Raw genomic sequence first — 26,239 nt, forward strand, 5'->3', positions numbered from 1 at the left:
AGGTGCCTCCATCATCTGCTTCTCCTATTGGTCTCTTCTGCCTAGGTTGGGACATGACAATATATGAGGGACAAGAGTCCACCTTTACCTCCTGCCTCAGCCTAAGCTCCATTTTTAGCAGTGGCAGGCACAACTCAAGGGATGCTTGGGTGATGCCAATGGTGCTAGTGGCCCAAGTCCAGGGCCCTCCCAGACGTGAGGCTGCCACCTCTTCTGTGTGGCCAGCTTGCATGTCCTTGGTCTTCATGAATGTCTCTTGTAGAAATACTTTTGGGGTGTCTGGGTCTTAGGATAAAGAGAGTCTGACCATGGCCACCTGCCTTCCACTGGCAGCCACAGGCCGGCCCCTCAGAGCCTCTAATGGGGCCTTCAGATGGTCAGAAGCCACTGCTGAGCAGGCCGACTTCAGCAGGAGTCCGGGGGATTCGGGGCCATCACGACCCCTACCAGGCCTCCAGCATCCCAAAAGACCAAACCCTCTTCCAGGAGGTGGTCCTGCCCACTGGGCTGGGGCAAATCTGGGGCCTCTGTGCTGTGGGCCTGCTTGGCCCTTCTAGCTGGGGCAGTGAGGACACGGGGCAGGAATGGGTAGGGCTCCCGAGGGGATGCAGCAGCCTCAGGGGGCTTGTGCTGGGCTGCTGGTCTGGTGAGGACTCCCAGAGAGGTACCACTGGGACCCACTGGTGTCCTCAGGGGCAGGACTGATAGCTGGGCTCTGCAGAGGCTTCTCCCAACCACCAGCAATGCTTCTGGAATCCAGCTGCACTGGGTGTGGCTGCACACCTTGGAAAGGTGCTAATTGAGGATGCCCTTGTGGGCCAGGGGGTATAGCTCAGGGGTAGAGCATTTGACTGCAGATCAAGAGGTCCCTGGTTCAAATCCAGGTGCCCCCTACCAGCTGCCTCACCTTTTAGGCCTTCCAGCTGTTGCTCTTCCTCCTGGCCTGCCAAGGTCCTGCCAGGCCTCCAGCGTCTGCCCAGCTTCAGGCTCAGCAGGACCTGTGGCTGGCACACTGCAGCCAAGCTTGGCCCGGGCCCAGGGCCCTCCAAGACTCAAGGCTGCCACCACTTGTGCTTGGCCACCTTGCATGTCCTTGGCCTTCCTGACTGCATCTTGTGGGACTTCTTTTGCGGTTCCTGGGTCTTAGGGGAGAAAGAGTCTGGCCATGGCCAACTGCCTTCCACTGGCAGCCAAGGGCCTGCCCCTCAGAGCCTCTAATGGGGCCTTCCGAAGCCTCTAGAGGAAGCTCCAGCTGGTCAGAAGCCACTGCTGACCAGGCCAACTTCAGCAGGGGTCCTGGGGATTCGGGGCCATCACGACCCCTACCAGGCCTCCAGCATCCCAAAAGACCAAACCCTCTTCCAGGAGGTGGTCCTGCCTACTGGGCTGGAGCAACTCTGGGGCCTCTGTGCTGTGGGCCTGCCTGGCCTTTCTAGCTGGGGCAGTGAGGACACGGGGCAGGGATGGGTGGTGCTCCCAAGGGGACTCGGCAGCCTCAGGGGGCTTGTGCTGGGCTGCTGGTCTGGTGAGGACCCCCAAAGAGATACAACTGGCCACTGGGACCTGCTGGTATCGTCAGGGGCAGGGCTGACAGCTGGGATCTAGAGAGGCTTCTCCCAGCCTCTGGCAATGCCTCTGGAATCCAGAGGCACTGGGTGTGGCTGCACACCTTGGAAAGGTGCTAATTGAGAATGCCCTTGTGGGCCAGGGGGCATAGCTCAGGGGTAGAGCATTTGACTGCAGATCAAGAGGTCCCTGGTTCAAATCCAGGTGCCCCCTACCAGCTGCCTCACCTTTTAGGCCTTCCAGCTGCTGCTCTTCCTCCTGGCCTGCCAAGGTCCTGCCAGGCCTCCAGCGTCTGCCCAGCTTCAGGCTCAGCAGGACCTGTGGCTGGCACACTGCAGCCAAGCTTGGCCCGGGCCCAGGGCCCTCCCAGACTCAAGGCTGCCACCCCTTGTGCTTGGCCACCTTGTATGTCCTTGGCCTTCATGACTTCCTCCTGTGGGACTTCTTTTGGGGTTCCTGGGTCTTAAGAGAAAAAGAGTCTGGCCATGGCCAACTGGTTCCACTTGCGGACAAGGGCCTGCCCCTCAGAGCCTCTAATGGGGCCTTCAGCTCGTCAGAAGCCACTGCGGACCAGGCCAACTTCAGCAGGGATCCTGGGGATTTGGGGCCATCACGACCCCTACCAGGCCTCCAGCATCCCAAAAGACCAAACCCTCTTCCAGGAGGTGGTCCTGCCTACTGGGCTGGAGCAACTCTGGGGCCTCTGTGCTGTGGGCCTGCCTGGCCCTTCTAGCCGGGGCAGTGAGGACACGGGGCAGGAATGTGTGGTGCTCCCGAGGGGACTCCGCAGCCTCAGGGGGCTTGTGCTGGGCTGCTGGTCTGGTGAGGACCCCCAAAGAGGTACCACTGGCCACTGGGACCTGCTGGTATTGTCAGGGGCAGGGCTGACAGCTGGGATCTAGAGAGGCTTCTCCCAGCCTCTGGCAATGCCTCTGGAATCCAGCAGCACTGGGTGTGGCTGCACACCTTGGAAAGGTGCTAATTGAGGATGCCCTTGTGGGCCAGGGGGTATAGCTCAGGGGTAGAGCATTTGACTGCAGATCAAGAGGTCCCTGGTTCAAATCCAGAGCCCCCTACCAGCTGCCTCACCTTTTAGGCCTTCCAGCTGCTGCTCTTCCTCCTGGTCTGCCAAGGCCCTGCCAGGCCTCCAGTATCTGCCCAGCCTCAGGATCAGCAGGACGTGTGGCTGGCACACTGTAGGCAAGCTTGGCCTAGGCCCTGGGTCTTCCCAGACCTGAGACTGCCACCTCTTGTGCGTGGCCAACTTGCATGTCCTTGGGCGTCATGAATGCCTCTTGTGGGACTTCTTTTGGGGTGTCTGGGTCTTAGGAGAAAGAGAATCTGGCCATGGCCACCAACTAACCACTGGCAGCCAAGGGCCTGCCCCTCAGAACCTCTAATGGGGCCTTCAGCTGGTCAGAAGCCACTGCTGAGCAGGCCGACTTCAGCAGGAGTGCTGGGGACTCGGGGCCATCACAATGCCTAGCAGGCCTCCAGGATCCCAAAAGACCAAGCCCGTCTTCCAGAAGGTGGTCCTGCCTACTGGGCTGGGGCACCTCTTGGGTCTCTGTGCTGTGGGCCTGCCTGGACCTTCTGACAGGGGCAATGGGGACACATGGCAGCGAAGGGGAGGGCTCCCAAGGAGATGTGGGAGCCTCAGGCTGCTCGAGCTGGGCTGCTGGGCTGGTGAGGAACCCCAGAGAGGGACAGAAGGCCCCACTGGTGTCCTCAGGGGCAGGGCTGACAGCTGGGCTCTAGAGAGGCTTCTCCCAGCCACTGGCAATGCCTCTGGAATTCAGCGGCACTAGGTGTGGCTGCACACCTTGGAAAGGTGCTAATTGAAGATGCCCTTGTGGGCGAGGGGGTATAGCTCAGCGGTAGAGCATTTGACTGCAGATCAAGAGGTCCCTGGTTCAAATCCAGGTGCCCCCTACCAGCTGCCTCACCTTTTAGGCCTTCCAGCTGCTGCTCTTCCTCCTGGCCTGCCAAGGCCCTGCCAGGCCTCCAGCATCAGCCCAGCCCCCGCCTCAGCAGGACCCATGGCTGGCACACTGTAGGCAAGCTTGGCCCGGGCCCTGGATCTTCCCAGACCTGAGACTGCCACCTCTTGTGCGTGGGCAACTTGCATGGCCTTGGCCTTCATGAATGCTTCTTATGGGACTTCTTTTGGGGTGTCTAGATCTTAGGAGAAAGAGTCTGGCCACGGCCACCAAGGAGTCAGAAACCACTGCTGAGCAGGCCGACTTCAGCAGGGGTCCTGGGGATTCAGAGTCATCACAACCCCCAGCAGTCCTCCGGGATCCCAAAAGACCAAACCATCTTCCAGGAGGTGGTCCTGCCTACTGGGCTGGGGCAGCTGTGGGGTCTCTGTGCTGGGGAACTGCCTAGCCCTTCTGTCTGGTGCAGTGGGGACACATGGCAGGGATGGGTAGGGCTCCCAAGGGAATTTGGGAGCCTCACGGGGCTTCTGGGGGCTGTTGGGCAGGCAAGGATCCCTGGAGAGGGACCACTGGGCCCAGCTTGTGTCCTCAGGGGCAGGGCTGACAGCTGGGATCTAGAGAGGCTTCTCCCAGCCTCTGGCAAAGCCTCTGGAATCCAGAGGCACTGGGTGTGGCTGCACACCTTGGAAAGGTGCTAATTGAAGATGCCCTTGTGGGCCAGGGGGTATAGCTCAGGGGTAGAGCATTTGACTGCAGATCAAGAGGTCCCTGGTTCAAATCCAGGTGCCCCCTACCAGCTGCTTCACTTTTTTAGGCCTTCCAGCTTCTGCTCTTCCTCCTGGCCTGCCAAGGCCCTGACAGGCCTCCAGCATCTGCCCAGCTTCAGGCTCAGAAGGTCCTGTGGCTGGCACACTGCAGCCAAGCTTGGCCCGGGCCCAGGACCCTCCCAGACTCAAGGCTGCCACCCCTTGTGCTTGGCCACCTTGTATGTCCTTGGCCTTCATGACTTCCTCCTGTGGGACTTCTTTTGGGGTTCCTGGGTCTTAGGAGAAAAAGAGTCTGGCCATGGCCAACTGCCTTCCACTTGCGGACAAGGTCCTGCCCCTCAGAGCCTCTAATGGGGCCTTCAGCTGGTCAGAAGCCACTGCTGATCAGGCCAACTTCAGCAGGGGTCCTGGGGATTCGGGGCCATCACGACCCCTACCAGGCCTCCAGCATCCCAAAAGACCAAACCCTCTTCCAGGAGGTGGTCCTGCCTACTGGGCTGGAGCAACTCTGGGGCCTCTGTGCTGTGGGCCTGCCTGGCCCTTCTAGCTGGGGCAGTGAGGACACGGGGCAGGGATGGGTGGTGCTCCCAAGGGGACTCGGCAGCCTCAGGGGGCTTGTGCTGGGCTGCTGGTCTGGTGAGGACCCCCAAAGAGATACCACTGGCCACTGGGACCTGCTGGTATCGTCAGGGGCAGGGCTGACAGCTGGGATCTAGAGAGGCTTCTCCCAGCCTCTGGCAAAGCCTCTGGAATCCAGAGGCACTGGGTGTGGCTGCACACCTTGGAAAGGTGCTAATTGAGAATGCCCTTGTGGGCCAGGGGGTATAGCTCAGGGGTAGAGCATTTGACTGCAGATCAAGAGGTCCCTGGTTCAAATCCAGGTGCCCCCTACCAGCTGCCTCACCTTTTAGGCCTTCCAGCTGCTGCTCTTCCTCCTGGCCTGCCAAGGTCCTGCCAGGCCTCCAGCGTCTGCCCAGCTTCAGGCTCAGCAGGACCTGTGGCTGGCACACTGCAGCCAAGCTTGGCCCGGGCCCAGGGCCCTCCCAGACTCAAGGCTGCCACCCCTTGTGCTTGGCCACCTTGTATGTCCTTGGCCTTCATGACTTCCTCCTGTGGGACTTCTTTTGGGGTTCCTGGGTCTTAAGAGAAAAAGAGTCTGGCCATGGTCAACTGGTTCCACTTGCGGACAAGGGCCTGCCCCTCAGAGCCTCTAATGGGGCCTTCAGCTCGTCAGAAGCCACTGCTGAGCAGGCCGACTTCAGCAGGAGTGCTGGGGACTCGGGGCCATCACAATGCCTAGCAGGCCTCCAGGATCCCAAAAGACCAAGCCCGTCTTCCAGAAGGTGGTCCTGCCTACTGGGCTGGAGCAACTCTGGGGTCTCTGTGCTGTGGGCCTGCCTGGACCTTCTGACAGGGGCAATGGGGACACATGGCAGTGAAGGGGAGGGCTCCCAAGGAGATGTGGGAGCCTCAGGCTGCTCGAGCTGGGCTGCTGGGCTGGTGAGGAACCCCAGAGAGGGACAGAAGGCCCCACTGGTGTCCTCAGGGGCAGGGCTGACAGCTGGGCTCTAGAGAGGCTTCTCCCAGCCACTGGCAATGCCTCTGGAATCCAGAGGCACTGGGTGTGGCTGCACACCTTGGAAAGGTGCTAATTGAAGATGCCCTTGTGGGCCAGGGGGTATAGCTCAGGGGTAGAGCATTTGACTGCAGATCAAGAGGTCCCTGGTTCAAATCCAGGTGCCCCCTACCAGCTGCCTCACCTTTTAGGCCTTCCAGCTGCTGCTCTTCCTCCTGGCCTGCCAAGGCCCTGCCAGGCCTCCAGCATCTGCCCAGCCTCAGGCTCAGCAGGACGTGTGGCTGGCACATTGTAGGCAAGCTTGGCCCAGGCCCTGGGTCTTCCCAGACCTGAGACTGCCACCTCTTGTGCGTGGCCAACTTACATGTCCTTGGGCGTCATGAATGCCTCTTGTGGGACTTCTTTTGGGGTGTCTGGGTCTTAGGAGAAAGAGAATCTGGCCATGGCCACCAACTAACCACTGGCAGCCAAGGGCCTGCCCCTCAGAACCTCTAATGGGGCCTTCAGCTGGTCAGAAGCCACTGCTGAGCAGGCCGACTTCAGCAGGAGTGCTGGGGACTCGGGGCCATCACAATGCTTAGCAGGCCTCCAGGATCCCAAAAGACCAAGCCCGTCTTCCAGAAGGTGGTCCTGCCTACTGGGCTGGAGCAACTCTGGGGTCTCTGTGCTGTGGGCCTGCCTGGACCTTCTGACAGGGGCAATGGGGACACATGGCAGCGAAGGGGAGGGCTCCCAAGGAGATGTGGGAGCCTCAGGCTGCTCGAGCTGGGCTGCTGGGCTGGTGAGGAACCCCAGAGAGGGACAGAAGGCCCCACTGGTGTCCTCAGGGGCAGGGCTGACAGCTGGGCTCTAGAGAGGCTTCTCCCAGCCACTGGCAATGCCTCTGGAATCCAGCGGCACTAGGTGTGGCTGCACACCTTGGAAAGGTGCTAATTGAAGATGCCCTTGTGGGCCAGGGGGTATAGCTCAGGGGTAGAGCATTTGACTGCAGATCAAGAGGTCCCTGGTTCAAATCCAGGTGCCCCCTACCAGCTGCCTCACCTTTTAGGCCTTCCAGCTGCTGCTCTTCCTCCTGGCCTGCCAAGGCCCTGCCAGGCCTCCAGCATCTGCACATCCTCAGATTCAGGCTCAGTAGGACCTGTGGCTGGCATACTCTAGGCAACCTTGGCTCAGGACCAGGGCCCTCCTAGACCTCAGGCTGCTACCCCTTGTGTGCAGCCCACTTGCATGTCCTTGGCCGTCATGAATGCCTCTTGTGGGACTTCTTTTGGGGTGTCTGGGTCTTAGGAGAAAGAGAGTCTGGCCATGGCCAACTGCCTTCCACTGGCGGCCAAGGGCCTGCCCCTCAGAGCCTCTAATGGGGCCTTCACCTGGTCAGAAGCCACTGCTGAGCAGGCCGACTTCAGCAGGAGTGCTGGGGACTTGGGGCCATCACAATGCCTAGCAGGCCTTCAGGATCCCAAAAGACCAAGCCCGTCTTCCAGAAGGTGGTCCTGCCTACTGGGCTGGAGCAACTCTGGGGTCTCTGTGCTGTGGGCCTGCCTGGACCTTCTGACAGGGGCAATGGGGACACATGGCAGCGAAGGGGAGGGCTCCCAAGGAGATGTGGGAGCCTCAGGCTGCTCGAGCTGGGCTGCTGGGCTGCTGGGCTGGTGAGGAACCCCAGAGAGGGACAGAAGGCCCCACTGGTGTCCTCAGGGGCAGGGCTGACAGCTGGGCTCTAGAGAGGCTTCTCCCAGCCACTGGCAATGCCTCTGGAATCCAGCCGCACTGGGTGTGGCTGCACACCTTGGAAAGGTGCTAATTGAGGACGCCCTTGTGGGCCAGGGGGTATAGCTCAGGGGTAGAGCATTTGACTGCAGATCAAGAGGTCCCTGGTTCAAATCCAGGTGCCCCCTACCAGCTGCCTCACCTTTTAGGCCTTCCAGCTGCTGCTCTTCCTCCTGGCCTGCCAAGGCCCTGCCAGGCCTCCAGCATCTGCACATCCTCAGATTCAGGCTCAGTAGGACCTGTGGCTGGCATACTCTAGGCAACCTTGGCTCAGGACCAGGGCCCTCCCAGACCTCAGGCTGCTACCCCTTGTGTGCAGCCCACTTGCATGTCCTTGGCCGTCATGAATGCCTCTTGTGGCACTTCTTTTGGGGTGTCTGGGTCTTAGGAGAAAGAGAGTCTGGCCATGGCCAACTGCCTTCCACTGGCGGCCAAGGGCCTGCCCCTCAGAGCCTCTAATGGGGCCTTCAGCTGGTCAGAAGCCACTGCTGAGCAGGCCGACTTCAGCAGGAGTGCTGGGGACTCGGGGCCATCACAATGCCTAGCAGGCCTCCAGGACCCCAAAAGACCAAGCCCCTCTTCTATGAGGTGGTCCTGCCAACTGGGCTGGGGCAGCTGTGGGGCCTCTGTGCTGCCGGCCTGCCTTGCCCATCTGCCAGGGGCAGTGGGGACACATGGCAGGGATGGGTAGGGCTCCCAATGGAATGTGGGTGGCTCACGGGGCTTCTGGGTGCTGCTGGGCTGGTGAGGACCCCAAGAGAGGGACCACTGACCACTGGGACCTGCTTGTGTCCTCAGGGGCAGGGCTGACAGCTGGGCTCTAGAGAGGCTTCTCCCAGCCACTGGCAATGCCTCTGGAATCCAGCGGCACTGGGTGTGGCTGCACACCTTGGAAAGGTGCTAATTGAGGATGCCCTTGTGGGCCAGGGGGTATAGCTCAGGGGTAGAGCATTTGACTGCAGATCAAGAGGTCCCTGGTTCAAATCCAGGTGCCCCCTACCAGCTGCCTCACCTTTTAGGCCTTCCAGCTGCTGCTCTTCTTCCTGGCCTGCCAAGGCCCTGCCAGGCCTCCAGCATCTGCCCAGCCTCAGGCTCAGCAGGACGTGTGGCTGGCACATTGTAGGCAAGCATGGCCCAGGCCCTGGGTCTACCCAGACCTGAGACTGCCACCTCTTGTGCGTGGCCAACTTGCATGTCCTTGGGTGTCATGAATGCCTCTTGTGGGACTTCATTTGGGGTGTCTGGGTCTTAGGAGAAAGAGAATCTGGCCATGGCCACCAACTAACCACTGGCAGCCAAGGGCCTGCCCCTCAGAACCTCTAATGGGGCCTTCAGCTGGTCAGAAGCCACTGCTGAGCAGGCCGACTTCAGCAGGAGTGCTGGGGACTCGGGGCCATCACAATGCCTAGCAGGCCTCCAGGATCCCAAAAGACCAAGCCCGTCTTCCAGAAGGTGGTCCTGCCTACTGGGCTGGAGCAACTCTGGGGTCTCTGTGCTATGGGCCTGCCTGGACCTTCTGACAGGGGCAATGGGGACACATGGCAGCGAAGGGGAGGGCTCCCAAGGAGATGTGGGAGCCTCAGGCTGCTCGAGCTGGGCTGCTGGGCTGGTGAGGAACCCCAGAGAGGGACAGAAGGCCCCACTGGTGTCCTCAGGGGCAGGGCTGACAGCTGGGCTCTAGAGAGGCTTCTCCCAGCCACTGGCAATGCCTCTGGAATCCAGCGGCACTGGGTGTGGCTGCACACCTTGGAAAGGTGCTAATTGAGGATGCCCTTGTGGGCCAGGGGGTATAGCTCAGGGGTAGAGCATTTGACTGCAGATCAAGAGGTCCCTGGTTCAAATCCAGGTGCCCCCTACCAGCTGCCTCGCCTTTTAGGCCTTCCAGCTGCTGCTCTTCCTCCTGGCCTGCCAAGTCTCTGCCAGGCCTCCAGCATCTGCACATCCTCAGATTCAGGCTCAGTAGGACCTGTGGCTGGCATACTCTAGGCAACCTTGGCTCAGGACCAGGGCCCTCCCAGACCTCAGGCTGCTACCCCTTGTGTGCAGCCCACTTGCATGTCCTTGGCCGTCATGAATGCCTCTTGTGGGATTTCTTTTGGGGTGTCTGGGTCTTAGGAGAAAGAGAGTCTGGCCATGGCCAACTGCCTTCCACTGGCGGCCAAGGGCCTGCCCCTCAGAGCCTCTAATGGGGCCTTCAGCTGGTCAGAAGCCACTGCTGAGCAGGCCGACTTCAGCAGGAGTGCTGGGGACTCGGGGCCATCACAATGCCTAGCAGGCCTCCAGGACCCCAAAAGACCAAGCCCCTCTTCTATGAGGTGGTCCTGCCAACTGGGCTGGGGCAGCTGTGGGGCCTCTGTGCTGCCGGCCTGCCTTGCCCATCTGCCAGGGGCAGTGGGGACACATGGCAGGGATGGGTAGGGCTCCCAATGGAATGTGGGTGGCTCACGGGGCTTCCGGGTGCTGCTGGGCTGGTGAGGACCCCAAGAGAGGGACCACTGACCACTGGGACCTGCTTGTGTCCTCAGGGGCAGGGCTGACAGCTGGGCTCTAGAGAGGCTTCTCCCAGCCACTGGCAATGCCTCTGGAATCCAGCGGCACTGGGTGTGGCTGCACACCTTGGAAAGGTGCTAATTGAGGATGCCCTTGTGGGCCAGGGGGTATAGCTCAGGGGTAGAGCATTTGACTGCAGATCAAGAGGTCCCTGGTTCAAATCCAGGTGCCCCCTACCAGCTGCCTCACCTTTTAGGCCTTCCAGCTGCTGCTCTTCTTCCTGGCCTGCCAAGGCCCTGCCAGGCCTCCAGCATCTGCCCAGCCCCCGCCTCAGCAGGACCTGTGGCTGGCATACTGTAGGCAAGCATGGCCCAGGCCCTGGGTCTTCCCAGACCTGAGACTGCCACCTCTTGTGCGTGGGCAACTTGCATGGCCTTGGCCTTCATGAATGCTTCTTATGGGACTTCTTTTGGGGTGTCTAGATCTTAGGAGAAAGAGTCTGGCCACGGCCACCAAGGAGTCAGAAACCACTGCTGAGCAGGCCGACTTCAGCAGGGGTCCTGGGGATTCAGAGTCAGCACAACCCCCAGCAGTCCTCCAGGATCCCAAAAGACCAAACCATCTTCCAGGAGGTGGTCCTGCCTACTGGGCTGGGGCAGCTGTGCGGTCTCTGTGCTGGGGAACTGCCTAGCCCTTCTGTCTGGTGCAGTGGGGACACATGGCAGGGATGGGTAGGGCTCCCAAGGGAATTTGGGAGCCTCACGGGGCTTCTGGGGGCTGTTGGGCAGGCAAGGATCCTTGGAGAGGGACCACTGGGCCCAGCTTGTATCCTCAGGGGCAGGTCTGACAGCTGGGATCTAGACAGGCTTCTCCCAGCCTCTGGCAAAGCCTCTGGAATCCAGAGGCACTGGGTGTGGCTGCACACCTTGGAAAGGTGCTAATTGAAGATGCCCTTGTGGGCCAGGGGGTATAGCTCAGGGGTAGAGCATTTGACTGCAGATCAAGAGGTCCCTGGTTCAAATCCAGGTGCCCCCTACCAGCTGCCTCACCTTTTAGGCCTTCCAGCTGCTGCTCTTCTTCCTGGCCTGCCAAGGCCTTGCCAGGCCTCCAGCATCTGCCCAGCCTCAGGCTCAGCAGGACGTGTGGCTGGCACATTGTAGGCAAGCTTGGCCCAGGCCCTGGGTCTTCCCAGACCTGAGACTGCCACCTCTTGTGCGTGGCCAACTTGCATGTCCTTGGGCGTCATGAATGCCTCTTGTGGGACTTCTTTTGGGGTGTCTGGGTCTTAGGAGAAAGAGAATCTGGCCATGGCCACCAACTAACCACTGGCAGCCAAGGGCCAGCCCCTCAGAACCTCTAATGGGGCCTTCAGCTGGTCAGAAGCCACTGCTGAGCAGGCCGACTTCAGCAGGAGTGCTGGGGACTCGGGGCCATCACAATGCCTAGCAGGCCTCCAGGATCCCAAAAGACCAAGCCCGTCTTCCAGAAGGTGGTCCTGCCTACTGGGCTGGAGCAACTCTGGGGTCTCTGTGCTGTGGGCCTGCCTGGACCTTCTGACAGGGGCAATGGGGACACATGGCAGCGAAGGGGAGGGCTCCCAAGGAGATGTGGGAGCCTCAGGCTGCTCGAGCTGGGCTGCTGGGCTGGTGAGGAACCCCAGAGAGGGACAGAAGGCCCCACTGGTGTCCTCAGGGGCAGGGCTGACAGCTGGGCTCTAGAGAGGCTTCTCCCAGCCACTGGCAATGCCTCTGGAATCCAGCGGCACTGGGTGTGGCTGCACACCTTGGAAAGGTGCTAATTGAGGATGCCCTTGTGGGCCAGGGGGTATAGCTCAGGGGTAGAGCATTTGACTGCAGATCAAGAGGTCCCTGGTTCAAATCCAGGTGCCCCCTACCAGCTGCCTCACCTTTTAGGCCTTCCAGCTGCTGCTCTTCTTCCTGGCCTGCCAAGGCCCTGCCAGGCCTCCAGCATCTGCCCAGCCCCCGCCTCAGCAGGACCTGTGGCTGGCATACTGTAGGCAAGCATGGCCCAGGCCCTGGGTCTTCCCAGACCTGAGACTGCCACCTCTTGTGCGTGGGCAACTTGCATGGCCTTGGCCTTCATGAATGCTTCTTATGGGACTTCTTTTGGGGTGTCTAGATCTTAGGAGAAAGAGTCTGGCCACGGCCACCAAGGAGTCAGAAACCACTGCTGAGCAGGCCGACTTCAGCAGGGATCCTGGGGATTCAGAGTCAGCACAACCCCCAGCAGTCCTCCGGGATCCCAAAAGACCAAACCATCTTCCAGGAGGTGGTCCTGCCTACTGGGCTGGGGCAGCTGTGCGGTCTCTGTGCTGGGGAACTGCCTAGCCCTTCTGTCTGGTGCAGTGGGGACACATGGCAGGGATGGGTAGGGCTCCCAAGGGAATTTGGGAGCCTCACGGGGCTTCTGGGGGCTGTTGGGCAGGCAAGGATCCCTGGAGAGGGACCACTGGGCCCAGCTTGTGTCCTCAGCGGCAGGGCTGACAGCTGGGATCTAGAGAGGCTTCTCCCAGCCTCTGGCAAAGCCTCTGGAATCCAGAGGCACTGGGTGTGGCTGCACACCTTGGAAAGGTGCTAATTGAGGATGCCCTTGTGGGCCAGGGGGTATAGCTCAGGGGTAGAGCATTTGACTGCAGATCAAGAGGTCCCTGGTTCAAATCCAGGTGCCCCCTACCAGCTGCCTCACCTTTTAGGCCTTCCAGCTGCTGCTCTTCCTCCTGGCCTGCCAAGGCCCTGCCAGGCCTCCAGCATCTGCCCAGCCTCAGGCTCAGCAGGACGTGTGGCTGGCACATTGTAGGCAAGCTTGGCCCAGGCCCTGGGTCTTCCCAGACCTGAGACTGCCACCTCTTGTGCGTGGCCAACTTGCATGTCCTTGGGCGTCATGAATGCCTCTTGTGGGACTTCTTTTGGGGTGTCTGGGTCTTAGGAGAAAGAGAGTCTGGCCATCGCCACCAACTAACCACTGGCAGCCAAGGGCCTGCCCCTCAGAACCTCTAATGGGGCCTTCAGCTGGTCAGAAGCCACTGCTGAGCAGGCCGACTTCAGCAGGAGTGCTGGGGACTCGGGGCCATCACAATGCCTAGCAGGCCTCCAGGATCCAAAAGACCAAGCCCGTCTTCCAGAAGGTGGTCCTGCCTACTGGGCTGGAGCAACTCTGGGGTCTCTGTGCTGTGGGCCTGCCTGGACCTTCTGACAGGGGCAATGGGGACACATGGCAGCGAAGGGGAGGGCTCCCAAGGAGATGTGGGAGCCTCAGGCTGCTCGAGCTGGGCTGCTGGGCTGGTGAGGAACCCCAGAGAGGGACAGAAGGCCCCACTGGTGTCCTCAGGGGCAGGGCTGACAGCTGGGCTCTAGAGAGGCTTCTCCCAGCCACTGGCAATGCCTCTGGAATCCAGCGGCACTGGGTGTGGCTGCACACCTTGGAAAGGTGCTAATTGAGGATGCCCTTGTGGGCCAGGGGGTATAGCTCAGGGGTAGAGCATTTGACTGCAGATCAAGAGGTCCCTGGTTCAAATCCAGGTGCCCCCTACCAGCTGCCTCACCTTTTAGGCCTTCCAGCTGCTGCTCTTCTCCTGGCCTGCCAAGGCCCTGCCAGGCCTCCAGCATCTGCACATCCTCAGATTCAGGCTCAGTAGGACCTGTGGCTGGCATACTCTAGGCAACCTTGGCTCAGGACCAGGGCCCTCCCAGACCTCAGGCTGCTACCCCTTGTGTGCAGCCCACTTGCATGTCCTTGGCCGTCATGAATGCCTCTTGTGGGATTTCTTTTGGGTGTCTGGGTCTTAGGAGAAAGAGAGTCTGGCCATGGCCAACTGCCTTCCACTGGCGGCCAAGGGCCTGCCCCTCAGAGCCTCTAATGGGGCCTTCAGCTGGTCAGAAGCCACTGCTGAGCAGGCCGACTTCAGCAGGAGTGCTGGGGACTCGGGGCCATCACAATGCCTAGCAGGCCTCCAGGACCCCAAAAGACCAAGCCCCTCTTCTATGAGGTGGTCCTGCCAACTGGGCTGGGGCAGCTGTGGGGCCTCTGTGCTGCCGGCCTGCCTTGCCCATCTGCCAGGGGCAGTGGGGACACATGGCAGGGATGGGTAGGGCTCCCAATGGAATGTGGGTGGCTCACGGGGCTTCTGGGTGCTGCTGGGCTGGTGAGGATCCCAGGAGAGGGACCACTGGGCCCAGCTTGTGTCCTCAGCGGCAGGGCTGACAGCTGGGCTCTAGAGAGGCTTCTCCCAGCCACTGGCAAAGCCTCTGGAATCCAGAGGCACTGGGTGTGGCTGCACACCTTGGAAAGGTGCTAATTGAGGATGCCCTTGTGGGCCAGGGGGTATAGCTCAGGGGTAGAGCATTTGACTGCAGATCAAGAGGTCCCTGGTTCAAATCCAGGTGCCCCCTACCAGCTGCCTCACCTTTTAGGCCTTCCAGCTGCTGCTCTTCCTCCTGGCCTGCCAAGGCCCTGCCAGGCCTCCAGCATCTGCCCAGCCTCAGGCTCAGCAGGACGTGTGGCTGGCACATTGTAGGCAAGCTTGGCCCAGGCCCTGGGTCTTCCCAGACCTGAGACTGCCACCTCTTGTGCGTGGCCAACTTGCATGTCCTTGGGCGTCATGAATGCCTCTTGTGGGACTTCTTTTGGGGTGTCTGGGTCTTAGGAGAAAGAGAGTCTGGCCATCGCCACCAACTAACCACTGGCAGCCAAGGGCCTGCCCCTCAGAACCTCTAATGGGGCCTTCAGCTGGTCAGAAGCCACTGCTGAGCAGGCCGACTTCAGCAGGAGTGCTGGGGACTCGGGGCCATCACAATGCCTAGCAGGCCTCCAGGATCCCAAAAGACCAAGCCCGTCTTCCAGAAGGTGGTCCTGCCTACTGGGCTGGAGCAACTCTGGGGTCTCTGTGCTGTGGGCCTGCCTGGACCTTCTGACAGGGGCAATGGGGACACATGGCAGCGAAGGGGAGGGCTCCCAAGGAGATGTGGGAGCCTCAGGCTGCTCGAGCTGGGCTGCTGGGCTGGTGAGGAACCCCAGAGAGGGACAGAAGGCCCCACTGGTGTCCTCAGGGGCAGGGCTGACAGCTGGGCTCTAGAGAGGCTTCTCCCAGCCACTGGCAATGCCTCTGGAATCCAGCGGCACTGGGTGTGGCTGCACACCTTGGAAAGGTGCTAATTGAGGATGCCCTTGTGGGCCAGGGGGTATAGCTCAGGGGTAGAGCATTTGACTGCAGATCAAGAGGTCCCTGGTTCAAATCCAGGTGCCCCCTACCAGCTGCCTCACCTTTTAGGCCTTCCAGCTGCTGCTCTTCCTCCTGGCCTGCCAAGGCCCTGCCAGGCCTCCAGCATCTGCACATCCTCAGATTCAGGCTCAGCTAGGACCTGTGGCTGGCATACTCTAGGCAACCTTGGCTCAGGACCAGGGCCCTCCCAGACCTCAGGCTGCTACCCCTTGTGTGCAGCCCACTTGCATGTCCTTGGCCGTCATGAATGCCTCTTGTGGGATTTCTTTTGGGGTGTCTGGGTCTTAGGAGAAAGAGAGTCTGGCCATGGCCAACTGCCTTCCACTGGCGGCCAAGGGCCTGCCCCTCAGAGCCTCTAATGGGGCCTTCAGCTGGTCAGAAGCCACTGCTGAGCAGGCCGACTTCAGCAGGAGTGCTGGGGACTCGGGGCCATCACAATGCCTAGCAGGCCTCCAGGACCCCAAAAGACCAAGCCCCTCTTCTATGAGGTGGTCCTGCCAACTGGGCTGGGGCAGCTGTGGGGCCTCTGTGCTGCCGGCCTGCCTTGCCCATCTGCCAGGGGCAGTGGGGACACATGGCAGGGATGGGTAGGGCTCCCAATGGAATGTGGGTGGCTCACGGGGCTTCTGGGTGCTGCTGGGCTGGTGAGGACCCCAAGAGAGGGACCACTGACCACTGGGACCTGCTTGTGTCCTCAGGGGCAGGGCTGACAGCTGGGCTCTAGAGAGGCTTCTCCCAGCCACTGGCAATGCCTCTGGAATCCAGCGGCACTGGGTGTGGCTGCACACCTTGGAAAGGTGCTAATTGAGGATGCCCTTGTGGGCCAGGGAGTATAGCTCAGGGGTAGAGCATTTGACTGCAGATCAAGAGGTCCCTGGTTCAAATCCAGGTGCCCCCTACCAGCTGCCTCACCTTTTAAGCCTTCCAGCTGCTGCTCTTCTTCCTGGCCTGCCAAGGCCCTGCCAGGCCTCCAGCATCTGCCCAGCCTCAGGCTCAGCAGGACGTGTGGCTGGCACATTGTAGGCAAGCTTGGCCCAGGCCCTGGGTCTTCCCAGACCTGAGACTGCCACCTCTTGTGTGTGGCCAACTTGCATGTCCTTGGGTGTCATGAATGCCTCTTGTGGGACTTCATTTGGGGTGTCTGGGTCTTAGGAGAAAGAGAATCTGGCCATGGCCACCAACTAACCACTGGCAGCCAAGGGCCTGCCCCTCAGAACCTCTAATGGGGCCTTCAGCTGGTCAGAAGCCACTGCTGAGCAGGCCGACTTCAGCAGGAGTGCTGGGGACTCGGGGCCATCACAATGCCTAGCAGGCCTCCAGGATCCCAAAAGACCAAGCCCGTCTTCCAGAAGGTGGTCCTGCCTACTGGGCTGGAGCAACTCTGGGGTCTCTGTGCTGTGGGCCTGCCTGGACCTTCTGACAGGGGCAATGGGGACACATGGCAGCGAAGGGGAGGGCTCCCAAGGAGATGTGGGAGCCTCAGGCTGCTCGAGCTGGGCTGCTGGGCTGCTGGGCTGGTGAGGAACCCCAGAGAGGGACAGAAGGCCCCACTGGTGTCCTCAGGGGCAGGGCTGACAGCTGGGCTCTAGAGAGGCTTCTCCCAGCCACTGGCAATGCCTCTGGAATCCAGCGGCACTGGGTGTGGCTGCACACCTTGGAAAGGTGCTAATTGAGGATGCCCTTGTGGGCCAGGGGGTATAGCTCAGGGGTAGAGCATTTGACTGCAGATCAAGAGGTCCCTGGTTCAAATCCAGGTGCCCCCTACCAGCTGCCTCACCTTTTAGGCCTTCCAGCTGCTGCTCTTCCTCCTGGCCTGCCAAGGCCCTGCCAGGCCTCCAGCATCTGCACATCCTCAGATTCAGGCTCACTAGGACCTGTGGCTGGCATACTCTAGGCAACCTTGGCTCAGGACCAGGGCCCTCCCAGACCTCAGGCTGCTACCCCTTGTGTGCAGCCCACTTGCATGTCCTTGGCCGTCATGAATGCCTCTTGTGGCACTTCTTTTGGGGTGTCTGGGTCTTAGGAGAAAGAGAGTCTGGCCATGGCCAACTGCCTTCCACTGGCGGCCAAGGGCCTGCCCCTCAGAGCCTCTAATGGGGCCTTCAGCTGGTCAGAAGCCACTGCTGAGCAGGCCGACTTCAGCAGGAGTGCTGAGGACTCGGGGCCATCACAATGCCTAGCAGGCCTCCAGGACCCCAAAAGACCAAGCCCCTCTTCTATGAGGTGGTCCTGCCAACTGGGCTGGGGCAGCTGTGGGGCCTCTGTGCTGCCGGCCTGCCTTGCCCATCTGCCAGGGGCAGTGGGGACACATGGCAGGGATGGGTAGGGCTCCCAATGGAATGTGGGTGGCTCACGGGGCTTCTGGGTGCTGCTGGGCTGGTGAGGACCCCAAGAGAGGGACCACTGACCACTGGGACCTGCTTGTGTCCTCAGGGGCAGGGCTGACAGCTGGGCTCTAGAGAGGCTTCTCCCAGGCCACTGGCAATGCCTCTCTTGGAATCCAGCGGCAACTGGGTGTGGCTGCACACCTTGGAAAGGTGCTAATTGAGGATGCCCTTGTGGGGCCAGGGGGTATACCAGGGGGTAGAGCATTTGACTGAACTGCTGAGCAGGCCGACTTCAGCAGGAGTGCTGGGGATTCAGAGTCATCACAACCCCCAGCAGTCCTCCGGGATCCCAAAAGACCAAACCATCTTCCAGGAGGTGGTCCTGCCTACTGGGCTGGGGCAGCTGTGCGGTCTCTGTGCTGGGGAACTGCCTAGCCCTTCTGTCTGGTGCAGTGGGGACACATGGCAGGGATGGGTAGGGCTCCCAAGGGAATTTGGGAGCCTCACGGGGCTTCTGGGGGCTGTTGGGCAGGCAAGGATCCCTTGGAGAGTGACCACTGGGACCTGCTTGTGTCCTCAGGGGCAGGGCTGACAGCTGGGCTCTAGAGAGGCTTCTCCCAGCCTCTGGCAATGCCTCTGGAATCCAGCGGCACTGGGTGTGGCTGCACACCTGGAAAGGTGCTAATTGAGGATGCCCTTGTGGGCCAGGGGGTATAGCTTCAGGGGTAGAGCATTTGACTGCAGATCAAGAGGTCCCTGGTTCAAATCCAGGTGCCCCCTACCAGCTGCCTCACCTTTTAGGCCTTCCAGCTGCTGCTCTTCTTCCTGGCCTGCCAAGGCCCTGCCAGGCCTCCAGCATCTGCCCAGCCTCAGGCTCAGCAGGACGTGTGGCTGGCACATTGTAGGCAAGCTTGGCCCAGGCCCTGGGTCTTCCCAGACCTGAGACTGCCACCTCTTGTGCGTGGCCAACTTGCATGTCCTTGGGTGTCATGAATGCCTCTTGTGGGACTTCATTTGGGGTGTCTGGGTCTTAGGAGAAAGAGAATCTGGCCATGGCCACCAACTAACCACTGGCAGCCAAGGGCCTGCCCCTCAGAACCTCTAATGGGGCCTTCAGCTGGTCAGAAGCCACTGCTGAGCAGGCCGACTTCAGCAGGAGTGCTGGGGACTCGGGGCCATCACAATGCCTAGCAGGCCTCCAGGATCCCAAAAGACCAAGCCCGTCTTCCAGAAGGTGGTCCTGCCTACTGGGCTGGAGCAACTCTGGGGTCTCTGTGCTGTGGGCCTGCCTGGACCTTCTGACAGGGGCAATGGGGACACATGGCAGCGAAGGGGAGGGCTCCCAAGGAGATGTGGGAGCCTCAGGCTGCTCGAGCTGGGCTGCTGGGCTGGTGAGGAACCCCAGAGAGGGACAGAAGGCCCCACTGGTGTCCTCAGGGGCAGGGCTGACAGCTGGGCTCTAGAGAGGCTTCTCCCAGCCACTGGCAATGCCTCTGGAATCCAGCGGCACTGGGTGTGGCTGCACACCTTGGAAAGGTGCTAATTGAGGATGCCCTTGTGGGCCAGGGGGTATAGCTCAGGGGTAGAGCATTTGATTGCAGATCAAGAGGTCCCTGGTTCAAATCCAGGTGCCCCCTACCAGCTGCCTCACCTTTTAGGCCTTCCAGCTGCTGCTCTTCCTCCTGGCCTGCCAAGGCCCTGCCAGGCCTCCAGCATCTGCACATCCTCAGATTCAGGCTCACTAGGACCTGTGGCTGGCATACTCTAGGCAACCTTGGCTCAGGACCAGGGCCCTCCCAGACCTCAGGCTGCTACCCCTTGTGTGCAGCCCACTTGCATGTCCTTGGCCGTCATGAATGCCTCTTGTGGCACTTCTTTTGGGGTGTCTGGGTCTTAGGAGAAAGAGAGTCTGGCCATGGCCAACTGCCTTCCACTGGCGGCCAAGGGCCTGCCCCTCAGAGCCTCTAATGGGGCCTTCAGCTGGTCAGAAGCCACTGCTGAGCAGGCCGACTTCAGCAGGAGTGCTGGGGACTCGGGGCCATCACAATGCCTAGCAGGCCTCCAGGACCCCAAAAGACCAAGCCCCTCTTCTATGAGGTGGTCCTGCCAACTGGGCTGGGGCAGCTGTGGGGCCTCTGTGCTGCCGGCCTGCCTTGCCCATCTGCCAGGGGCAGTGGGGGACACATGGCAGGGATGGGTAGGGCTCCCAATGGAATGTGGGTGGCTCACGGGGCTTCCGGGTGCTGCTGGGCTGGTGAGGACCCCAAGAGAGGGACCACTGACCACTGGGACCTGCTTGTGTCCTCAGGGGCAGGGCTGACAGCTGGGCTCTAGAGAGGCTTCTCCCAGCCACTGGCAATGCCTCTGGAATCCAGCGGCACTGGGTGTGGCTGCACACCTTGGAAAGGTGCTAATTGAGGATGCCCTTGTGGGCAAGGGGGTATAGCTCAGGGGTAGAGCATTTGACTGCAGATCAAAAGGTCCCTGGTTCAAATCCAGGTGCCCCCTACCAGCTGCCTCACCTTTTAGGCCTTCCAGCTGCTGCTCTTCTTCCTGGCCTGCCAAGGCCCTGCCAGGCCTCCAGCATCTGCCCAGCCCCCGCCTCAGCAGGACCTGTGGCTGGCATACTGTAGGCAAGCATGGCCCAGGCCCTGGGTCTTCCCAGACCTGAGACTGCCACCTCTTGTGCGTGGGCAACTTGCATGGCCTTGGCCTTCATGAATGCTTCTTATGGGACTTCTTTTGGGGTGTCTAGATCTTAGGAGAAAGAGTCTGGCCACGGCCACCAAGGAGTCAGAAACCACTGCTGAGCAGGCCGACTTCAGCAGGAGTGCTGGGGATTCAGAGTCAGCACAACCCCCAGCAGTCCTCCAGGATCCCAAAAGACCAAACCATCTTCCAGGAGGTGGTCCTGCCTACTGGGCTGGGGCAGCTGTGCGGTCTCTGTGCTGGGGAACTGCCTAGCCCTTCTGTCTGGTGCAGTGGGGACACATGGCAGGGATGGGTAGGGCTCCCAAGGGAATTTGGGAGCCTCACGGGGCTTCTGGGGGCTGTTGGGCAGGCAAGGATCCTTGGAGAGGGACCACTGGGCCCAGCTTGTATCCTCAGGGGCAGGTCTGACAGCTGGGATCTAGAGAGGCTTCTCCCAGCCTCTGGCAAAGCCTCTGGAATCCAGAGGCACTGGGTGTGGCTGCACACCTTGGAAAGGTGCTAATTGAGGATGCCCTTGTGGGCCAGGGGGTATAGCTCAGGGGTAGAGCATTTGACTGCAGATCAAGAGGTCCCTGGTTCAAATCCAGGTGCCCCCTACCAGCTGCCTCACCTTTTAGGCCTTCCAGCTGCTGCTCTTCTTCCTGGCCTGCCAAGGCCCTGCCAGGCCTCCAGCATCTGCCCAGCCTCAGGCTCAGCAGGACGTGTGGCTGGCACATTGTAGGCAAGCTTGGCCCAGGCCCTGGGTCTTCCCAGACCTGAGACTGCCACCTCTTGTGCGTGGCCAACTTGCATGTCCTTGGGCGTCATGAATGCCTCTTGTGGGACTTCTTTTGGGGTGTCTGGGTCTTAGGAGAAAGAGAATCTGGCCATGGCCACCAACTAACCACTGGCAGCCAAGGGCCAGCCCCTCAGAACCTCTAATGGGGCCTTCAGCTGGTCAGAAGCCACTGCTGAGCAGGCCGACTTCAGCAGGAGTGCTGGGGACTCGGGGCCATCACAATGCCTAGCAGGCCTCCAGGATCCCAAAAGACCAAGCCCGTCTTCCAGAAGGTGGTCCTGCCTACTGGGCTGGAGCAACTCTGGGGTCTCTGTGCTGTGGGCCTGCCTGGACCTTCTGACAGGGGCAATGGGGACACATGGCAGCGAAGGGGAGGGCTCCCAAGGAGATGTGGGAGCCTCAGGCTGCTCGAGCTGGGCTGCTGGGCTGCTGGGCTGGTGAGGAACCCCAGAGAGGGACAGAAGGCCCCACTGGTGTCCTCAGGGGCAGGGCTGACAGCTGGGCTCGAGAGAGGCTTCTCCCAGCCACTGGCAATGCCTCTGGAATCCAGCGGCACTGGGTGTGGCTGCACACCTTGGAAAGGTGCTAATTGAGGATGCCCTTGTGGGCCAGGGGGTATAGCTCAGGGGTAGAGCATTTGACTGCAGATCAAGAGGTCCCTGGTTCAAATCCAGGTGCCCCCTACCAGCTGCCTCACCTTTTAGGCCTTCCAGCTGCTGCTCTTCCTCCTGGCCTGCCAAGGCCCTGCCAGGCCTCCAGCATCTGCACATCCTCAGATTCAGGCTCAGTAGGACCTGTGGCTGGCATACTCTAGGCAACCTTGGCTCAGGACCAGGGCCCTCCCAGACCTCAGGCTGCTACCCCTTGTGTGCAGCCCACTTGCATGTCCTTGGCCGTCATGAATGCCTCTTGTGGGACTTCTTTTGGGGTGTCTGGGTCTTAGGAGAAAGAGAGTCTGGCCATGGCCAACTGCCTTCCACTGGCGGCCAAGGGCCTGCCCCTCAGAGCCTCTAATGGGGCCTTCAGCTGGTCAGAAGCCACTGCTGAGCAGGCCGACTTCAGCAGGAGTGCTGGGGACTCGGGGCCATCACAATGCCTAGCAGGCCTCCAGGATCCCAAAAGACCAAGCCCGTCTTCCAGAAGGTGGTCCTGCCTACTGGGCTGGAGCAACTCTGGGGTCTCTGTGCTGTGGGCCTGCCTGGACCTTCTGACAGGGGCAATGGGGACACATGGCAGCGAAGGGGAGGGCTCCCAAGGAGATGTGGGAGCCTCAGGCTGCTCGAGCTGGGCTGCTGGGCTGGTGAGGAACCCCAGAGAGGGACAGAAGGCCCCACTGGTGTCCTCAGGGGCAGGGCTGACAGCTGGGCTCTAGAGAGGCTTCTCCCAGCCACTGGCAATGCCTCTGGAATCCAGCGGCACTGGGTGTGGCTGCACACCTTGGAAAGGTGCTAATTGAGGATGCCCTTGTGGGCCAGGGGGTATAGCTCAGGGGTAGAGCATTTGACTGCAGATCAAGAGGTCCCTGGTTCAAATCCAGGTGCCCCCTACCAGCTGCCTCACCTTTTAGGCCTTCCAGCTGCTGCTCTTCCTCCTGGCCTGCCAAGGCCCTGCCAGGCCTCCAGCATCTGCACATCCTCAGATTCAGGCTCAGTAGGACCTGTGGCTGGCATACTCTAGGCAACCTTGGCTCAGGACCAGGGCCCTCCCAGACCTCAGGCTGCTACCCCTTGTGTGCAGCCCACTTGCATGTCCTTGGCCGTCATGAATGCCTCTTGTGGGATTTCTTTTGGGGTGTCTGGGTCTTAGGAGAAAGAGAGTCTGGCCATGGCCAACTGCCTTCCACTGGCGGCCAAGGGCCTGCCCCTCAGAGCCTCTAATGGGGCCTTCAGCTGGTCAGAAGCCACTGCTGAGCAGGCCGACTTCAGCAGGAGTGCTGGGGACTCGGGGCCATCACAATGCCTAGCAGGCCTCCAGGACCCCAAAAGACCAAGCCCCTCTTCTATGAGGTGGTCCTGCCAACTGGGCTGGGGCAGCTGTGGGGCCTCTGTGCTGCCGGCCTGCCTTGCCCATCTGCCAGGGGCAGTGGGGACACATGGCAGGGATGGGTAGGGCTCCCAATGGAATGTGGGTGGCTCACGGGGCTTCCGGGTGCTGCTGGGCTGGTGAGGACCCCAAGAGAGGGACCACTGACCACTGGGACCTGCTTGTGTCCTCAGGGGCAGGGCTGACAGCTGGGCTCTAGAGAGGCTTCTCCCAGCCACTGGCAATGCCTCTGGAATCCAGCGGCACTGGGTGTGGCTGCACACCTTGGAAAGGTGCTAATTGAGGATGCCCTTGTGGGCCAGGGGGTATAGCTCAGGGGTAGAGCATTTGACTGCAGATCAAGAGGTCCCTGGTTCAAATCCAGGTGCCCCCTACCAGCTGCCTCACCTTTTAGGCCTTCCAGCTGCTGCTCTTCTTCCTGGCCTGCCAAGGCCCTGCCAGGCCTCCAGCATCTGCCCAGCCCCCGCCTCAGCAGGACCTGTGGCTGGCATACTGTAGGCAAGCATGGCCCAGGCCCTGGGTCTTCCCAGACCTGAGACTGCCACCTCTTGTGCGTGGGCAACTTGCATGGCCTTGGCCTTCATGAATGCTTCTTATGGGACTTCTTTTGGGGTGTCTAGATCTTAGGAGAAAGAGTCTGGCCACGGCCACCAAGGAGTCAGAAACCACTGCTGAGCAGGCCGACATCAGCAGGGGTCCTGGGGATTCAGAGTCAGCACAACCCCCAGCAGTCCTCCAGGATCCCAAAAGACCAAACCATCTTCCAGGAGGTGGTCTTGCCTACTGGGCTGGGGCAGCTGTGCGGTCTCTGTGCTGGGGAACTGCCTAGCCCTTCTGTCTGGTGCAGTGGGGACACATGGCAGGGATGGGTAGGGCTCCCAAGGGAATTTGGGAGCCTCACGGGGCTTCTGGGGGCTGTTGGGCAGGCAAGGATCCCTGGAGAGGGACCACTGGGCCCAGCTTGTGTCCTCAGGGGCAGGGCTGACAGCTGGGATCTAGAGAGGCTTCTCCCAGCCTCTGGCAAAGCCTCTGGAATCCAGAGGCACTGGGTGTGGCTGCACACCTTGGAAAGGTGCTAATTGAGGATGCCCTTGTGGGCCAGGGGGTATAGCTCAGGGGTAGAGCATTTGACTGCAGATCAAGAGGTCCCTGGTTCAAATCCAGGTGCCCCCTACCAGCTGCCTCACCTTTTAGGCCTTCCAGCTGCTGCTCTTCCTCCTGGCCTGCCAAGGCCCTGCCAGGCCTCCAGCATCTGCTCAGCCTCAGGCTCAGCAGGACGTGTGGCTGGCACATTGTAGGAAAGCTTGGCCCAGGCCCTGGGTCTTCCCAGACCTGAGACTGCCACCTCTTGTGCGTGGCCAACTTGCATGTCCTTGGGTGTCATGAATGCCTCTTGTGGGACTTCATTTGTGGTTTCTGGGTCTTAGGAGAAAGAGAATCTGGCCATGGCCACCAACTAACCACTGGCAGCCAAGGGCCTGCCCCTCAGAGCCTCTAATGGGGCCTTCAGCTGGTCAGAAGCCACTGCTGAGCAGGCCGACTTCAGCAGGAGTGCTGGGGACTCGGGGCCATCACAATGCCTAGCAGGCCTCCAGGATCCCAAAAGACCAAGCCCGTCTTCCAGAAGGTGGTCCTGCCTACTGGGCTGGAGCAACTCTGGGGTCTCTGTGCTGTGGGCCTGCCTGGACCTTCTGACAGGGGCAATGGGGACACATGGCAGCGAAGGGGAGGGCTCCCAAGGAGATGTGGGAGCCTCAGGCTGCTCGAGCTGGGCTGCTGGGCTGGTGAGGAACCCCAGAGAGGGACAGAAGGCCCCACTGGTGTCCTCAGGGGCAGGGCTGACAGCTGGGCTCTAGAGAGGCTTCTCCCAGCCTCTGGCAATGCCTCTGGAATCCAGCAGCACTGGGTGTGGCTGCACACCTTGGAAAGGTGCTAATTGAGGATGCCCTTGTGGGCCAGGGGGTATAGCTCAGGGGTAGAGCATTTGACTGCAGATCAAGAGGTCCCTGGTTCAAATCCAGGTGCCCCCTACCAGCTGCCTCACCTTTTAGGCCTTCCAGCTGCTGCTCTTCCTCCTGGCCTGCCAAGGCCCTGCCAGGCCTCCAGCATCTGCACATCCTCAGATTCAGGCTCAGTAGGACCTGTGGCTGGCATACTCTAGGCAACCTTGGCTCAGGACCAGGGCCCTCCCAGACCTCAGGCTGCTACCCCTTGTGTGCAGCCCACTTGCATGTCCTTGGCCGTTATGAATGCTTCTTGTGGGACTTCTTTTGGGGTGTCTGGGTCTTAGGAGAAAGAGAATCTGGCCATGGCCACCAACTAACCACTGGCAGCCAAGGGCCTGCCCCTCAGAACCTCTAATGGGGCCTTCAGCTGGTCAGAAGCCACTGCTGAGCAGGCCGACTTCAGCAGGAGTGCTCGGGACTCGGGGCCATCACAATGCCTAGCAGGCCTCCAGGATCCCAAAAGACCAAGCCCGTCTTCCAGAAGGTGGTCCTGCCTACTGGGCTGGAGCAACTCTGGGGTCTCTGTGCTGTGGGCCTGCCTGGACCTTCTGACAGGGGCAATGGGGACACATGGCAGCGAAGGGGAGGGCTCCCAAGGAGATGTGGGAGCCTCAGGCTGCTCGAGCTGGGCTGCTGGGCTGGTGAGGAACCCCAGAGAGGGACAGAAGGCCCCACTGGTGTCCTCAGGGGCAGGGCTGACAGCTGGGATCTAGAGAGGCTTCTCCCAGCCTCTGGCAAAGCCTCTGGAATCCAGAGGCACTGGGTGTGGCTGCACACCTTGGAAAGGTGCTAATTGAGGATGCCCTTGTGGGCCAGGGGGTATAGCTCAGGGGTAGAGCATTTGACTGCAGATCAAGAGGTCCCTGGTTCAAATCCAGGTGCCCCCTACCAGCTGCTTCACCTTTTAGGCCTTCCAGCTGCTGCTCTTCCTCCTGGCCTGCCAAGGCCCTGCCAGGCCTCCAGCATCTGCCCAGCCTCAGGCTCAGCAGGACGTGTGGCTGGCACATTGTAGGCAAGCTTGGCCC

General features: G+C 60.7%; 3 non-coding genes across 3 annotated transcripts; all 3 read left to right on the forward strand.

Moving 5' to 3' along the window:
- The first annotated feature begins 1,707 nt into the window (after nt 1-1,707).
- Nucleotides 1,708-1,779, forward strand: TRNAC-GCA. Its single transcript has one exon. It is a non-coding gene; the product is annotated as a tRNA-Cys (tRNA).
- Nucleotides 1,780-3,426: 1,647 nt separating this feature from the next.
- TRNAC-GCA lies at nt 3,427-3,498 on the forward strand. Its single transcript has one exon. It is a non-coding gene; the product is annotated as a tRNA-Cys (tRNA).
- Nucleotides 3,499-20,111: 16,613 nt separating this feature from the next.
- Nucleotides 20,112-20,183, forward strand: TRNAC-GCA. The gene has a single exon. It is a non-coding gene; the product is annotated as a tRNA-Cys (tRNA).
- The last annotated feature ends 6,056 nt before the right edge of the window (nt 20,184-26,239 follow it).

The sequence above is a fragment of the Dromiciops gliroides genome, chromosome 5, assembly GCF_019393635.1.
Source record: "Dromiciops gliroides isolate mDroGli1 chromosome 5, mDroGli1.pri, whole genome shotgun sequence".
Classification (NCBI taxonomy): domain Eukaryota; kingdom Metazoa; phylum Chordata; class Mammalia; order Microbiotheria; family Microbiotheriidae; genus Dromiciops; species Dromiciops gliroides.